Here is a 17,378-nt window from a genome sequence, read left to right as displayed (position 1 = left end):
CTGCTTGGTTCCACAATCTTATCCAAAAAAGAACTGGACTAAGTGACGCCAAAGCACCCACTGGAAAGTACCAAACCAGACAGGGTACACTTAGGCAGCAAAATCTGTTTTCTCATACATTTTTGCTCACTTGTCAGTTTTACAATATTTGCATGCCCGCACAATTTGGCCCCATATAAAGCTTCCAGAACAGCCTGCTTCCCATATAAATCTAGGGCCAGTGGTGCATAGTACAATCTATGGACAAGGATTCGTATAGCAGAATGGTGTGTTGCTAACCTTTTAATATGATGGAAGGCGCTTTTGCAAGCGGTTCCTGAAAGGCAGGCTAATAAATATCCTTGCAGTCCAGTGTGGATGTGTACTGGGCAAGAGTCTATGGTTTGTAAAATTTTGATCCTACTTTTGTCATTTAGTTTCATGTAGTGATCAAGGAATTGTCGTAAAGATTTGATGGATTGTCGGTGCACGTTACATATTGAGCTGCACATCCATTTGTACACTGGATGGTTTGTTTGGACACAAGGAGCATTTGGTTGAAAGTTTGTTGGGGATGTTTTTTTCTGTAAGGGTTTCTTTTGCCATAATGGCGTTTCCTACCACTGTTGAGCCTCGGCCATTATTGTCTATGGCAATTGGGATTTTTTGTTCTTGTTTATAAACCTCTTCATTGAAATATGGTTCTGTTCTGCTTGTGTAAAACCATTCACCTCCACTAAAATTTTGAACAGGTATCTATATTGAGATTGCGCATTTTTAGAAGTACTTTCTGTAGTTTATTGATTCATTTAGTTAGTGGTTTTATTCGGTTTAAAATTGATATAAACAGGTTTATCTTTAGTAGAAATGCAGTGTCAATTAGAGTTTCGAGGATTCGTTTTTTGCTGTAGTTTTTAAGCATAGAGCATCGCTTTTTAGATTTTTTATGAGAAGCTTAAGAACTATGCGGTGGAATTATTTTTGTAAAATTGATTTTCTGGTATGTTTTACTGTGGCTATGTTAACATTGGTAGATATAGTATTAGGTGTATTTTTAGTTCTACTTTCATTACTACATTTGAAAGAGGGGGCTTACTTTTTTTAGCGCTGACTAATTTACTTTTAGTTGAGTGCGGTTAGTAACTGTTCTGTTTGAATGTTTTCCATACATTGTTTTAGAGGTGGGTGACCATATTGCTTCTTCTTATTTTAATTTTTTTATTTGCTCTACATTTTCTTTGTTTTCTATGGAGTTATTTTTTAGTAGGCATTCTGTTTTGTCTGTTTGTAAAAAAGAAAGTGTGTGTTTCAAAGGTGTGGAATGTTTTTGCATATATTATTGTATAAAAATTATCGGTGTTTGGATGCCATTGTGGAGAGGAAAAGAATGCTCTATGTTTTTTGTAGTGGGAGCATAGGTGTGGTTCGGAAGGTTGTAAGAGTATTAATCTGTATCTGATATGCCTTACTCTCTTGTAAGCCATCATTGGTGGTTCTGGGAAATGTTTGTTAAATGTGGGGTCAAGTTTGACCAGACTCCAATTCTTCTTTATGATTTTGGTGACTTGGTAACTCTGTGCTGAATATTTCAATGTATGTATTATCCTGCTGGTTTCTGTTTTAGGGTCAGGTTTCAATAGGTCTTTTCTTTGGTGTGTTTCTGCCCTCGACACTGCTGTGTTAAGAACTTCTGATGGGTAACTCTGTTCTCTAAACCTCTCTGTCATGAAGTCATATTCCTTTTGGATTGTCTATGTACTTGATACTATTTGTTTTAGTCTAAGAAACTGGCTGTACGGAACCACCAATGATGGCTTACAAGAGAGGAAGGAATAACAGAGACAGATTAATTAGAGCAAAGAGATTGTAAAAACCAACACAGAAGCTTCTTCATAAACCCAAACGAGGCAACTTCCCCTGTTTGAATTGCCAGCACTGTTCCAATGTCCTGAAAGGGGACCACATCAGACACCCTAATACGGGCAAAAAGATCAAACTTCGGGACTTTGCAACGTTTGATAGCAAAAATGTAATCTATGCTTTGAAATGTCTGTGTGGCAAGCATTATGTGGGCCAAACCATCCAGAAAGCCAAAGAAAGATGGACAGAGCATGAATCCAATATAAGGACTGGTAACATTAGATAACCAGTATATAGACATTTTCATGAAAATAGGCACACAATAGCACCAATGAAATGTTTAGTCTTAGAAATCGTGCATCCTATTCTGAGGGGAGGGATATTGGTAAAAAGCTTGCCCAAAGAGAATTGTATTGGATTCTCTAGTTAGATACAATAGCCCCACTTGGGATGAACAAGGACTTTTATCTGGGTCCCTTTCAGTAATAGGAAATATTGTTAAGCCCACTCTGTACCATTATCAGAGGAACAGACTGTACACTCCATTGAGTAGGTAACAACTGAGGAACATTGCAACACATGATGTAGCAGCAGTACAAGAACCACACATTGTACAGCCGTGAGGGGCATGTTGTTGTTAACTAATACTGGATCAATACATTGCATTTACCTATAACATCATTACAATCTTTCTGAACTGTGCATCATTTCTTGACATAGATTGTTAACTTGAATGAATAGATACATTTTTTTGACCATATGAAATTTTGACACTATGTTGTGCACCCTATAGGGACGGGAACCACCAATATGGGTACATGGCTAAATATTCAAGATTTATTTTTTGACATTCAAATACTGTGCACCCCAAGGGGCAGGAAACTCAAGCAGGGCCACGTGAATGAACATTTTGGAAGGTGCTGTCATTTTAATTATGAAGATCATATTGCTGGACAGGGAAAAATATAGGAGGGGGTTGTTCCTTCATTGCAAATAGAGAGCGTTATAGTTTACAGAATTTAGGACACTATTCTCAGAACATCTAGACAACTCTTTTACCATAATTGACATTTCCAACCAATAGGGAGCCACTGTGAGTTTTTGTCCACATCTGGGTACATGTAATATTTAGTTTGATATATCCACTAGGACCAATAGACCTTCTCATAATGGTTCTCAAGCTCAACTAATCCTGAACTACACAGTTTATCACTAAGAGCAGTAATTTCACAATATTATTAAAGGTTAATATGAATCAAGTTTCTCTTCATGGAGAACACTTCTACCTTTATAAACGTGCAGCACCATTATGATAGACAAAAGGAGGTAATGGTTTTCTATCACATGCACTATTTACAGGTTCTCGTACACAACAAGAAAAAAAAATTGTTTACATGTGTGATGTCATCAGCGTCATTACGCGATGATGTCATCAGGATGTGCACGCCACAACAAATAGCCATTTTGAAGGATCACAATCCTTCTGGACTTGGAGAATGCTGTGGAAGGTTCCATCTTTTCACCATTGAAGTAACTAGCTATGATTTGAAACATTAGAAAACACTTACGGGATAGATTTTTCATATTAACTGTGAACCTTATACTCCTTAGGATGTACACACTATAGTTCCTTAAACACAAGTGTTTTTCTTTAAAACTCTTAGATTCCATTGAACGACCTAGAGGACAACATCCTCCTACCTTACTATCTCCAGTGAAGCACAGATAAAACTACGCAATTGTTGAGTGAGTTGGATTGAATGCATATTTTATAAACCTCACATTTTTGCCTTGGGATGAACTTAATAGACTATAGGTATAATTGTCTCTTGATCAGTCGAAGGAGTGTTTCAAGAATTCTACAGATCAACTTCCAGATAAAATTGGCCAACAAGTAGGGTGAGTTCACATGTTCATTGTTAGAGGTTTTTGATCTAAGATATATGTATTAGTTATAGTTTAAGATATTTGATTTGACACAGCTAGGAATCCCTTTCTCACAGGAGGTCAAGTGACTCTCTTGGCCAGAATAGGGATTCTAGAGGCCTTCTGAGCAGAAGAGACAGTTGAGACTGGATACTTATTTTTCAGTATACAATGTGATCAGAACGCTTAGGTTCATTACAATAATTAGGATTGTTTTTGATCAACCAGGAAAGTGAATAGTACGAATGTTTGTGGAGAATGAAACAGACTATATATTCTTCAGGATTTCAGTGACATTTAAGGCATTGGCCATATGATGATTTATATTGGATTGTATATGGCTATTTATCTATTGCTCATCTAAAAATTGATAACTATCGCCATCATCATTATTTTTTTGAATTGTTTGTAGAAATATTGTAAGAAGAATTCCCCTGATGAAGAGAGAATCTCTCGAAACGCTTTGGGACAACATCCTGCCTTTTATGATTTTTTATCACTAATTCATTTATTGAAAACACTTATGCATAAACTATTATGAAGGAATCAATATGAACATTTATATTTATTTGTGCTTCAAGGAGTGAAAAAGTACTCCCTAAGATCTACCAGGATAAAACCATAAAACTATCATTGTGCATTATGCATTTTTATACGGATGTATACACATTTGGCGATTAGCTCAAGATAGTGTGCAGGGGATGGGAGTTCCCCGTTTAGGGAACTAACTTTATCACATATATATATTTACTGTCCATGTGCCAGGCTAGTCCATTCTCCCCCGCACCTTGATCATTCTTAAAACATATAAGACTGTAGTAATTTTGAAAAGTCAACTATAACTTTTTTATCAAAGGGTGTGCACATTGCAATAGAACTAACAAAGTGCAATATGTTGGCAGTACATGTAAGTAACTGCCACTTGAAGTGAGCAGGTACAGAATGTTACTATACATGGCATTTGATAGCAGTGGTTAAAAAGAATATGCTCATTGAGATGCGTATTACAGGGTAAGTGACAGCAACCCTGTTTCTGTATTTATGGAGGTGTTTAAAGAAAATACTTGTAAAAATATAAGCATACCTGTACTATGTATTGTTAGATATAGATATTGTTTCACAGTGGTTGTTGATTCAGGAGGCTATGACTGACAGGAGACATGTACTCTGAGAGTTGAAATGTATATCTGAAGTGTTAGACTGAGGTGACACAGTGATATCTAGAGTTTTTGGATGTGATTGGTGATGGATGTGGGACTGATTGAAAGTAGTAAAAGAGGGAGTGTTACAAACATAAAAGGGCAGCAGGGCTGCCCTGTGCTATGGTGTCCGCAGACATCGCAATAGTTAGTGGAGTTAGTGGAGTTAGTGGGGATAGAGGCTAAACCGTGGTTGGAAATTCAGCTGACCATTGCGCATTACTGCAGGCGCCTGCAGGAAAAGAATCGCAAAAAAGACGATGCTCGCAAAGGAGAGGAGGCGAAGTTGGTGCAGAAAAAACTATCCAAGTACGCCATTAAAGGGGCAATGTTGTCCAGAGTAGATGGGTCGAACTCACAGCGACCAATAAACATGCTGCAGGTGAACAATCAAAGACTGTTCGATCAAAACAATAGTGGTTATCCTCCATGAGGAAGGGGATTTAGAGGACGAGGATGGCAAGGGTATCAAGGGAATTGGCATAGTAATCAGGGAAACATTTAGAATAACCAAGGTGGGTTAAAATATGCAGAATGGTAATCCGAATATGCAAAATGGGCAGATTGGGAGACCACCGCCTATATGTTGGGCATGTGGAATGACAGGGCATTTGTTTTGCACATGTAGAAGTCAAGGGTTTGTGCAAAATGGACACTTTTCAAGAGGGGGGATGTCAAATCCACCTGCATATTTGCAGCAGAACGGAGATGGATTTTACAGAATCAAACAGCACAGCAGCAAGCACCGAGAATGCAGTAAGGCTTGCAAACGCAGCAGGCTGCAGATGCGCACGTGCCATCTGGGTCTTTTAAGGATGCCGGCATGGAAATAGGCCTGCACAGACTGCAGACAGTCACAAATGTCCGCAGACATCAGAGGTTTGGCCAACCAGATTTTGTGGATGTGGGGAAGGAGTTGAATTCTGAAGAAACAGAGGGTAGCAAGTGTTTTCTTTCTTGTGTGAAGTGAAGGAGTGGAGGGGGCTATAGCTATGAAAAAGAAGAGTGTGTGGATGCTGGGAGATTCATGGATCAATTTGTTGAAGGTTTACACTGAGCAGTGTTGCATCTCTGCTAATGTTAGATTGGAAGAAGTGGAAGTTTCCTGGTATGCAGTTTTTGGCTTAAACAGGGTGACCTATTACCTTTCTGTGTGAATAACTTCCAGACATCATTATTGTACATTGTGGAGGCAAAGGTTTGTGGTATGTGACTGCACTATCCTTGCAGTTTTCCATGAAGGATATGTTCAGAATGCTAATGGAACTGTTTCCAGCTTCGAAGATTATTTTTTCACAAATTAATCAAAGGCACATGTGGAAACATTCAAACCTGTTTTGGCCACAAATGGAAAAAGCCAGGCAGCTTGTTAATAAAGCTGTATGTGATTTTTGACAGGGTGTAGGAATGGCACCTTTTGACAGTGAGAACATAAAGTTTGATGGCTTGAATTATTTTTTGTAGAGATGGAGTTCATTTGACAGTTGTTGGAAATTAGATTTTTCTGCCCAATGTTCAGAATGCCTTGAAACAGATTTTGTGAAAAAATGAAAAGGGAATATGTGGAGTAAAACATCTGTTAGTAGGTGTAGGACATAAAAACAAAAAAACTAAAAGAATTCAAGCAGTTTTTGCTAAAGTTATTAAAACAAATTAGTACAGAACAACATTTGTTAGTATAGTAGAAAAAACTAAAAAAAAGCAAAACACGTATTTTAAAATAATCTCCAAACCCCGCCAAGGCTCTTTTAAGAATCAGCATTGTAGAATCAAAAATTTAAATTGAGTTTAAACCTCCACACTCCCTTCAATTGCTCTGCGACAGTCAGTGGATTTGCATGTGCCATCCAGGTCTTTTAAGAATGCCTGGCATGGAAATAGGACTGAAGAGACCGTGGACAGTCACAAATGTCTGCCGACAGCGGGCGCTTAGCCAATCAGGTTTTGTGGTTGTGGAGGAGTTGAAGTGTAGAGTGTAGGAAGTGTTTTCTTAATTTTGTGAAGTGGAGCAAAGATGGCTATGGTTACGAAGAAGCAGACCGTGTGGATGGTGGGAGATTTATGAATCAATTGGTTAGATGTTTACACAGAGCAGTATGGAATGTCTTTGAATCTTGAATTAGAAGAATTAGAAGTTTACCGGTATGGAGTTTGAAGGATTAAAGTGGGCAGAATTGTTACCGTTTTGCGAGAATGTGGTTAAATTAAAACATCCAGACATCATTTTAGTATATTGTGGAGGCAGCAGTTTGGGCTATGTGACTGGCATATCCTTGCAGTTTGCCATGAAGGATACATTTAAAAAGTTAATTGAACTGTTTTCAGCTTCGAAGATTATTTCTTCAAGTATAACTCAAAATAAAATGTGGAAACGTTCAAACTCGTTTTGTCCACAGATTGAAAAAGACAGGCAGTATGTAAATAAAGCTGTACGTGTTTTCTTTACAGGATGTAGGAATGGAATATTTCAACAAGAAGAACATAAAGTTTGATGGAGTGAATATTTTTCAAAGAGATGGAGTACATTTAACAGATGTTGGAAATTAGATTTTTCTTTCTAATGTTCAGAATGCCTTGAGACAGTTTTTGAAAAAAACATGAAAGCAGAACACGTAAAGTATGTAGTGAAGCATTTGTTAGTAGCTGTAGTACATAAAAAGCAAAACCCGAAAAGTATAGTATGTAAAACCCCCGAAAAACAAAAAAGCAAAAAAATACTATTTTAAGAGCCACCATGGGGAAAAAAAAATGAAAATTGAGTTTAAATCCCCCTCCCACTGTGTAATTTCCTGAGGAGTCTGCGGAATATTTTTTTTTAATTGATTTAGCTGAAATTAATCAACTTTTCAATAATTTTTACAATTGATAAAACTCATTGAACAATTAATACAACTAACATATAAACAACCTTAGATCAACTTGGTTGCAATCAAGTCTGTTAAATTAAAAGTGTTTGTTCAAATCATAATGTATAAAATTCAATTAAATCAAGCAAGTAATCACACTCAAAGCAAACAAGTGCAGTCATATGAGGATCACAGCATGGAAGTCAACTATTTAACCTTAAACAACATGCCCCAACTTCACAAATAATCAATTCAGAGTGCAATATGTCGATCATGAACTAATTTGTTACTTAGATATTTTATACAGACAGCCAATGCTTTTGTTAGCAGATTCAATCCACACATTAATTCATTGTTTCGGACTTCCAAAAAGCTATTCAGGACATGAGTTACGTATTGGGCTCAGAGCACATCTCCAATTCATTTTGACCATGTAAATCTAGTGATCTGATGAAATTATAGATGGCAATTCGATTTGCTAATTGAATCTGTAGTCAAAATCATTGGCCACCTGAATTCAGACAACATGTTTCCGAAGTATGCTAGATGCTTAGTAAAGTGCTTTGCTCTCAATTAAATTAATGCCAGACAGTTTACTATGAGATGTTCCATCGTTTCTTTTACTGTATGGTCCAAACAGAAACAACAGAAATTTTGTTGCATACTGATGATTTTGCATTTGGTCAACAGATCTTGCGTGTGCCACAGGTTCAGTCGCAGCCGAATTATAGAATTCCGAATGTCTGGTGAAGGCGATCTGCAGAGATATGGTTCCATAGTTCTGAACTTTCTTTCACCATAATGATCGATGTTGAAATTTTTGTATGTGGAACATAGTCTTCTAGTTTCTATCCAATCTGTTTGATAGATTTTACATTTTTCTCGATCGGGATTAGCTATGAGTACTTATACAGATACATTTGCATTCACTAGAATTCGAAAGATGTGGTTTGTCCATTTTAGAGCAAAGGAATGTTGGAAAAAAAACATGTACATTGATACAGTTCTAAGCACAATGTTCATATTAGTCGATATCAGACATTTTCCAAATAAAGCGCATAGGCGTCAATTATATGAGGCAGTTAACGAAATCAGCCCCAGCTCATATCGCAGCCAGGGTCCTGGAACAGATTCGGGAAGACGGAGAACTTGTCACCAAAATGTTGCCTCTAGTTTATTAAGGGAGGCGTTTATTGTGGGTTCCTAGTGACTATTTCGAATGACATTTTTTCGAATGCCATAATGTCGAAAACATTTCACCGGAAAAAATAATTTGAATGTCTTTTTTTTTTGTTTGCAATGGGGGGGTTCTCCCAACCCACTGTATTATTTTTTTTAACCCTTTTTTTTTTACTCTCGAAACCAAAAAAACATGTAAATTAAAAAATAATACATTCGAGAAAAAAAATGTGGTAAAATATGTTCGCCATTTTTGTCATATGAAGAAATGTTTTAACATCTGGCCCACTAGGGAAGTCAAAGTAAGAAGGAGACAAATCACATCAGACTTTAATTGGTGCAGGTTTTGTCGAAACACAACAATTGTTGAAACCTTGCAACATTTACTATTGGAGTGCACAGCCCCTAAACTTCTGAGTTTAAGAAATATGCACTTTGCTAAATATTTTGTGTATTTTTCACAAATAGACCCAAGTAATAGATGGGTCGCTCTGGCTGCAACTGAATGTATGGGTATAAGGATTGCTACTATCAATTTTTTAAAATCTCTAAACCTGGAATGATTGATATAACACCATGTTAACCAACACTTTTAAATTGTGAAAACTTGATGTGGAAGATGGTTGTAATTGTAAACGTTTGTTTTATTGATTTAATGTTTTTACTTAAGCAAGAATGGATTTTTGTAACATGTATAAAATTGAAAAAGTTGTTGTAATACAACTATATTCAATAATAAAAAAAAAAAAAAAAAAGAAATGTTTTCGACATATTAACTGGATACCCTTAATGTGATAGATTTTGTCTCCAGTCCATAAATAAGCATGCGTATAACTTTCTGGTTCCAAAATGGTAGGGCCCGAATTGATGGACACCTTCCCATATTTGTAAAGGATCACTCTGGTCTGCAATATTGCTGTAACAGGTTTACGCTGTATTGATTCCCACTGCGGATTATTATACTGTCTGTGGACTAAATAGGGCTAGAAAAGGTCCTTAGGAAGTTATGGTAGTTATTGTATGCTAGAGAAAAGTGTTTGGGACATCAAATAGTTTCTGTCATTTTTTCTTTATCTCTAGTATACAAAGCTCCATTATTTCGATTAGCATAGAACATAATGCTAAAGGAAATGTTGGAAAATCTTATTGACTCTAACTACTTTTCTGAAAAATTTAACATAGATGGAGTCTATTATATTACTTTTGTTAGTTCTATTTTTTAACTGTGAAAGATGGCTCCAATGGAAGCTTTTTTATTTTTTTATTTTTTTATTTTGTCGTTGTTTTGTGGGGTTTTCTTTTTCCTTGCGGGAGAGGCAAGGAGGTAAGGTGGGGGAAGGAAGTGGCACCAACCACTGATAAGGAGGGACAGGTGGACAGAGGAAGATGTTGGGCCTGACCTTAAATCTAAATGCCATTTGTGATGTTATCTTTTATGTCATGGGTTTCAGTCTTAGCATTGCCACAGTGGTGGCACGAGTTATAGTTGCTTAGTTTGTCATAACTGGTGAATTTCCTGGGTTGTTACTTGTAACCATAACGTTCCTTTAATAAGGTTTTTTCACTATAAATACGCACACATATATTATTTATTTTTATATATATATATATATATATATATATATATATATATATATATATATATATATATATATATATATATATATATGTGTGTATTGTCAGGGTGGGGGCTGGTGGATGCCTAGATCTTGTTCAGACTATTACTTAACTGCCATCTACACCTAGTCCTCACCACACTCATTACGCGCCCAACTGTGGTGGGTTCCCTGAGTACATTTTTCCAAATTGTGTGAAGGAACAAGGGGCCCCTGTTCAGGAAGCTTGAGCAAAACAAAATACGTCGAGGACTATTAAAAAAGAATATTAAATACACGAAAAGCTCGATTACATGGTGTCCAGTCATGTGGAAGGAAGAAATTGGATCATCGAGGTAGTCACACCTACTCACGAAGGCCGGCTGTGCCTACACTTCTTAAAACTCTCAGAGCAAAGTACGAACCCAAGGCCAAACTTCAAAGCCCTAATTGACACTGGACTGTAGAGGTGATGATGGATTGATATAATAATTGGTGGGAAGCTGGTTTCTAGATGAGCCCACCAGCATATGGATGTTCAGTCTGCATGCTGCTAAACGTAGGTGGAAAAATACTGATGGGGGCGGAAGCCAACCAATTGCAGAGGACCATGTAATCAAGGGTCCTATAGTTTGTGTAGCCAAAGGAACGTTGTGTATTTAGAGACATTCATAGTGGCCATGTTTAGGGAGGGCTTAGTTGCCCCACCTGATGTTAAGCAACTTATCACTTTCCTTCACGGTTCTATACTGATATGGAACTTATGCTTAGACATTCACGTAGAACAAATCACTCCATCCAATAGGTTTTTGTAGTTTGCCACGTAGGTAGTGACGCAGGTCAATGTCAATGATGACGATTTTATGCCATATAACCTCAGTCCTGCTAAGATGCATTAAGTAAGAGGATGTTCGTTGTCCTCCCTGTTTTATATACTTGTTAATAAAATGAACACCCCTTTTGCCAAACTACCTGAGTCGTTTTGATTATTGATGTATGAATAAAATCTGCATCCCCATCCATCTCCAGGGTATTGCTACTCATTTTAAAGAGCTGGAAGAACCCAGTTCACTTGGTAGCAGAGAGAGGATTGTTCTTTAAAAGTGCATTGACCATCGATATAAGTAAACTTTAGAGTCTCGGTAATATTGCACAACCTCGGATGTGAAGCTCCCCGTAGATAGTGTTTAGTATAACTGACAAAAATATCCTTGCAAGGAGGGTGTGACGGGTCCCCTTAATTTCAATAAGAATCCCCTACCACTTCAACAAAGAGCGAAACGGACCACGGCTTGAAGAGACGGTAATGGAGGTGGCGATCCCAAGGGTCCGAAGAAGAAAAAATATGCGAATGGTGAGTAGAAACTGAGGAATGTGGCAAATTGATGCATGCGTACTAAAATAAAGGAGAGTAATGGAGGGAGGTGGGATAAACATAATGAAAGAGTAAGAGTGCAAAAATAAATATATATATATATATATATATATATATATATATATATATATATATATATATATATATATATATATATATATATGGGGAATCAGATATTGACTTGAGTGTGCCCGAGCAATATAATAAGTAAAATCGTGTGAGAGGCCACGATAAAGAGGATGCGCCCTATACCTAAGTTTTAAAGAACGTTAGAAGAAATCTTATCTTAAATCCCGTTTGTGGATGACGTAGAATACGGATCCGATTAAAGGCGGTCCTAAGGAGATAGATTTAAGTTCAGCGAGGAGCATTTTTAGAGGGTAAGATGAGTCTTAAGAAAGAAGATCGTAGAACATTTTATGTGACCGGTCAAGTTTGTCTGTTTGTTTTATGTAGTTTTGAAAGCACGATGATGTCATAGCCAAAGGAAAAATGTATGATAAATGAGTGAAGTGTGAAGTTGAGGAAAAGAAAGTGACTTTTTTTATTGTATTTGATGGTTGTTTTTTAGCAAGATTAAACTAAAATTGTGCATAAAACGGGATTGGAGCTTGCGACAGTTGGTGCTCGTTCATATTATGTTGTTTTCTTGAAAAACGTGTTTTTAAAACCTGTGATTAAAGCAAGCAAGTGTTAGCAAGTTAAAAGTGAAGGGTTAAGAATGGAGGATCTTACTCCATTAGTGCATCTCTGCAAACAATTGCCAAAACACGTACCTAAACTTAGACAGTACAGTGAAGAATGGGTTAAAGGAACTGCAGACAAAATGTTTATGCCGTGTCCACAAGGCGGATCACTATCGAAGGCAGTCTTGCAGCATATGACGACATATATGCATGCAGCGTATACTGGGAAGAAGCTAGACAAGCGCCTAGTGAGCACAGAGCTTTGGAAATGTACCAGGAGGAGCGAGATGAGCCGCCTCCTATAGACTGGATACTTTATGTATGCAAAGAGGGGGCTGAAGAACCCTCTGCTCCACCCGACCCGTCTGAAATTGAAGACGCGAATAAGAAAGACAATGGGTTATACCCATTAAGGGAACTTAAAGCAGTGATGGGGTATAGCAACCCGGCTTATGAGTCACCTACGCAAAGTAGTGACAAGTGCCCAGAGAAAAACAGTGAGAAAGATGTAATCCCCAAGATCCCGAGGGACAAGGAGAGATACGATAAGGAGAGAAGTTATTGAGCAAGCACATCTCTAGATATTGGAAGAGAAATAAAGAGATGGAAGGGAGAAAGAGATAAAAACTGATGAGGTAGCATTCTTACAGAACTAATGGATGGGACGTCAGATTTTGCAAAAACTCGATGGTAAAGACATCGAGGATGTAAGACGAAGGGGAGATCAAGACAAGCAAGATAAAAGAGACAAAGAAAGAGAAGAACATTTAAAGGATGAAGGAGCGAAAAGAAAAGATTGACAGAGAAGAGAGCAGTTCTATCAAAACAAACAAGGTAACAAACAAGAGAGAGCAGAAGAGCAAAGAAAACATGACAATAAACAAAGAACAGTGGATGAACAGGAGACGTTAGAAAGAAAAAGAATAGAAGAAGAGTAACAAAAGTTAAGGGATAAAAGGATGCAAAGACAAAGGGATGAGGAGATATGAAGGGCAAATGAAAGAAGGGATATGAAAAAGAAAGAGGAAGACAGAGTGAGAGAGGAAGCTAGAAAGCAAAGAGAATTTGACGATGATATGGAGCGCAACAGAAGATAGAGAGCACGCGATCTCGAGTACTTGGAGAAAGAAGTAAAAGATCCTAATCCAAAAGTAACATGGGAGGACATAAAGGAATTCTTCCCAGAATACGAGTCATTACTAGGCATGTCTAGAGCAAATCTAGAAGAGGAGTTTGACGCGAGGAGCATTGGGGAAGCGATCGATAAAGTACCCCATGACATGAGAACTCAGAAAGAGCCAAAGGGGAATGGAAAAAATGACCGTCTCCAGAGTACTCAGTTGTATGACACGGTGGAAGCCTCATGTAGTGCGAGACATAAGGAGCTGTCTTTAAACAGACTGACTCTAAATAGAAATGAAGACAAAAGAAGTTGCACGAGTTGTGTACAAGAAATGTCAGACGAAGAAAAGGGAGACTTTCATGGGGAAGAGAGAAATGACGCATGTGGGTCTGAGAGATGCTGTTCTCTGGATAAGGAATTAAGATGGTCGGATTTAAACACGCCTGTGTTTAAGGCGACTGAGCCATTGACACAGTCAGACCGACCTAGGGGGCAACTCCACGGTCAGAGGGGGGAGTCATCGGATTATGTAAGCAGATTAAGATTATTGCCAGGTAGATGGCGATGTGGCAACATTGTCCCTGCAGTGGACAGAGAAACGATGAGAGATGAGAATGAGTTTGGGGCGTCTCAGTTTCCTTTGTTAGAAAAAGGAGGCGCCAGACCACAGTATATACCATGGCCCCAGATGGACAAGGATAATTTAGGGTGTAAAATCCTGATTTTAACGTCTGGCGCTGGGAAATGGATACATGAATTAGAGAAAATGACGGGAGGGAACAAGTTGGCTATAGGGGACATAAAAGGTCTTTTAATCACCATACTTGGTGAGAGAGCTGATGACGTGTGGACGAGGGCAGGGTACCCTGGTGTGACTACAGTCAACACCACTCACGATGGAGCACCGCTCAATAACTGTAGAGTAGCAGTCTGGAAAGTGCTTCAAGTATTGTATCCGGACATGTCTGTTATGGGAGCTATAATGACAAAAAAGATGAAGGAACGAGATGATCCGTTGGTTTATATTCAAAATTTTCAGGAATCTTGGGCGTTGGAAACGACTGAATTTTGGGGAAAATCTATACCAGTGTTCTACCATATATTATGCCACAGGCTGCCAGAGCCAGTACAGAAGCAGCTCAAGGAGTTAGTGGGGATAGAGGCTAAACCGTGGTTGGAAATTCAGCTGACCATTGCGCATTACTGCAGGCGCCTGCAGGAAAAGAATCGCAAAAAAGACGATGCTCGCAAAGGAGAGGAGGCGAAGTTGGTGCAGAAAAAACTATCCAAGTACGCCATTAAAGGGGCAATGTTGTCCAGAGTAGATGGGTCGAACTCACAGCGACCAGTAAACATGCTGCAGGTGAACAATCAAAGACTGTTCGATCAAAACAATAGTGGTTATCCTCCATGAGGAAGGGGATTTCGAGGACGAGGATGGCAAGGGTATCAAGGGAATTGGCATAGTAATCAGGGAAACATTTAGAATAACCAAGGTGGGTTAAAATATGCAGAATGGTAATCCGAATATGCAAAATGGGCAGATTGAGAGACCACCGCCTATATGTTGGACATGTGGAATGACAGGGCATTTGTTTTGCACATGTAGAAGTCAAGGGTTTGTGCAAAATGGACACTTTTCAAGAGGGGGGATGTCAAATCCACCTGCATATTTGCAGCAGAACGGAGATGGATTTTACAGAATCAAACAGCACAGCAGCAAGCACCGAGAATGCAGTAAGGCTTGCAAACGCAGCAGGTAGCAGGTAATCCGCCACAAGGATAGTCACAGCAATCACCTATGTAGCTTCAGCAGAACACAAGCACAGGACAGTCAATAACTTCTAGAGGAGGGGGTGTCACTATTGATAGAGGGAATCCTTTCACGAATGATGGGACAAGGCTTTACCCGCAATAGGACAGCTCACTGGGAGACCTGATGTGTTCTATGCTATCCGTGACGCCAAACCCCCATGGGGAACCAAGGGTGGACGTCCGAATAGAAGGCAACATTTTTAGTTTCTAGTAGACACAGGTGCAACGCGCTTATGTATACGAGAGGGAACATTTTCAATGTCTAGCAATGCCATGAATACTCAGGGATTCACAGGAGCTACAAGTAGAGTTCCTTTTATAGAAGAATTACCAGTCTCTATAGGAGAATGTGACATGAAGGTGCAACTGCTGTATTCAAGGCAAAAACCTGTCAATATAATGGAACGAGATTTAATGACAAAGTTGAATATGACCATTTTGTTTACTGACAAAGGTATAGTATGTTCAACGCCAGGAATGCATTATGTAAACGTGTGCGAAATGATCAAGGCATTTTCAGGACAAATAGCTATGAGAGCGATTCCATTAGAACCAGAGGTTTTTCAGTATGGGGTTTGCATTCTAATATCATGGTTGCCAGGACTGGCTGGTAGAATGATGAGAACTCCCAATGACATTTTGTTCAGGCCAAGGATACCTATGTTCGAGGAAAAGGGATGAGTCTTTCCCTTAAAGATACAAGCAGCCATAGTGCGTGGAGAAATGGCTTTGCTTGATGGCAATCATGATGAGGGCAGACAATGGCGCGCAGTAATCGCCATTGGAGAAGGTTACAGATTGACTGACGTCACTGATGAAGACCTGTTTTGGGATCACCCATCTGACGATGAGGTGATATTTGAAATGAACATTACTTATTGGGTAAGGGAGATTAAAGGAGAAGTTCCTCAGAAAATTATGCTAGCACAAAAACGTCCTGAATATCTTGAGGAAGATATGGCAAAGGTGCCAGTTTCATTATGGACCACAGGCCCGTAGGCCTGTTAAAGGGGGTTGGAGAGGTGAAGATTAAATTGAAACCAGGAGCAATTTTACCTTGAGCGCTGCCATATCCCATGTCTCGAGAGGCAGATGAAGGTATTTTTAAAACGATTTCTGGCATGATGGACCAGGGTATCTTAGTGACGTCAGAGTCAGCCGGTAATACTGCAATTTATCCTGTGAAAAAAGGGAAGGGGGTCTTGGAGACTAATACAAGATCTTAGGCCGATAAACCAAATTGTATAGACCGAGTTCCCTCTAGTCCCGAACCCGTCTACAATTCTATGTAATATACCTGTTGACGCACAATATTTCATGGTGATTGACTTGAAAAACTCATTTTTCTCAATCCCATTGCATTAAGACTTGCATGATCTGACGTCATTTACGTTCAGTCAAAGTGGCTTGAAAAGCACTCGCTTACCCCAGGCAAGTACTGTGAGTCCCCATCGATTTTCAATAGAGTCCGTCAGATGGATTTAAGCAATATTGCTTTAGAAAGTGTTGTGTTGCAATACGTCGACTATATTCTAGTTTGCAGCACCTCAGAGGAAGAGTGCAGGCGCGATTCTGTTCAGCTGATGATTATACTTGCTGACAAAGGATATAACAAGAAGTGTTGTACATAGGCCAATTGATTTCACATGAGGGAAAAAAGGTTACCACTGAAAGAGCTGAGGCTATTTTGAAAACAGCCAACCCACACATGATAAAGCACATGCAGAGATTTTTGGGACTATGTAACTATGTCAGAGCATGGGTATTTGACTACAGCTCCTATATAAGGCCCCTA

Source organism: Ambystoma mexicanum, chromosome 13 (genome assembly GCF_040938575.1).
Source record: "Ambystoma mexicanum isolate Mex_15411 chromosome 13, UKY_AmexF1_1, whole genome shotgun sequence".
In the NCBI taxonomy this organism is placed as follows: Eukaryota; Metazoa; Chordata; class Amphibia; order Caudata; family Ambystomatidae; genus Ambystoma; species Ambystoma mexicanum.
The sequence above is the reverse complement of the archived record's forward strand: the minus strand, read 5'-3'. Positions refer to the sequence as shown.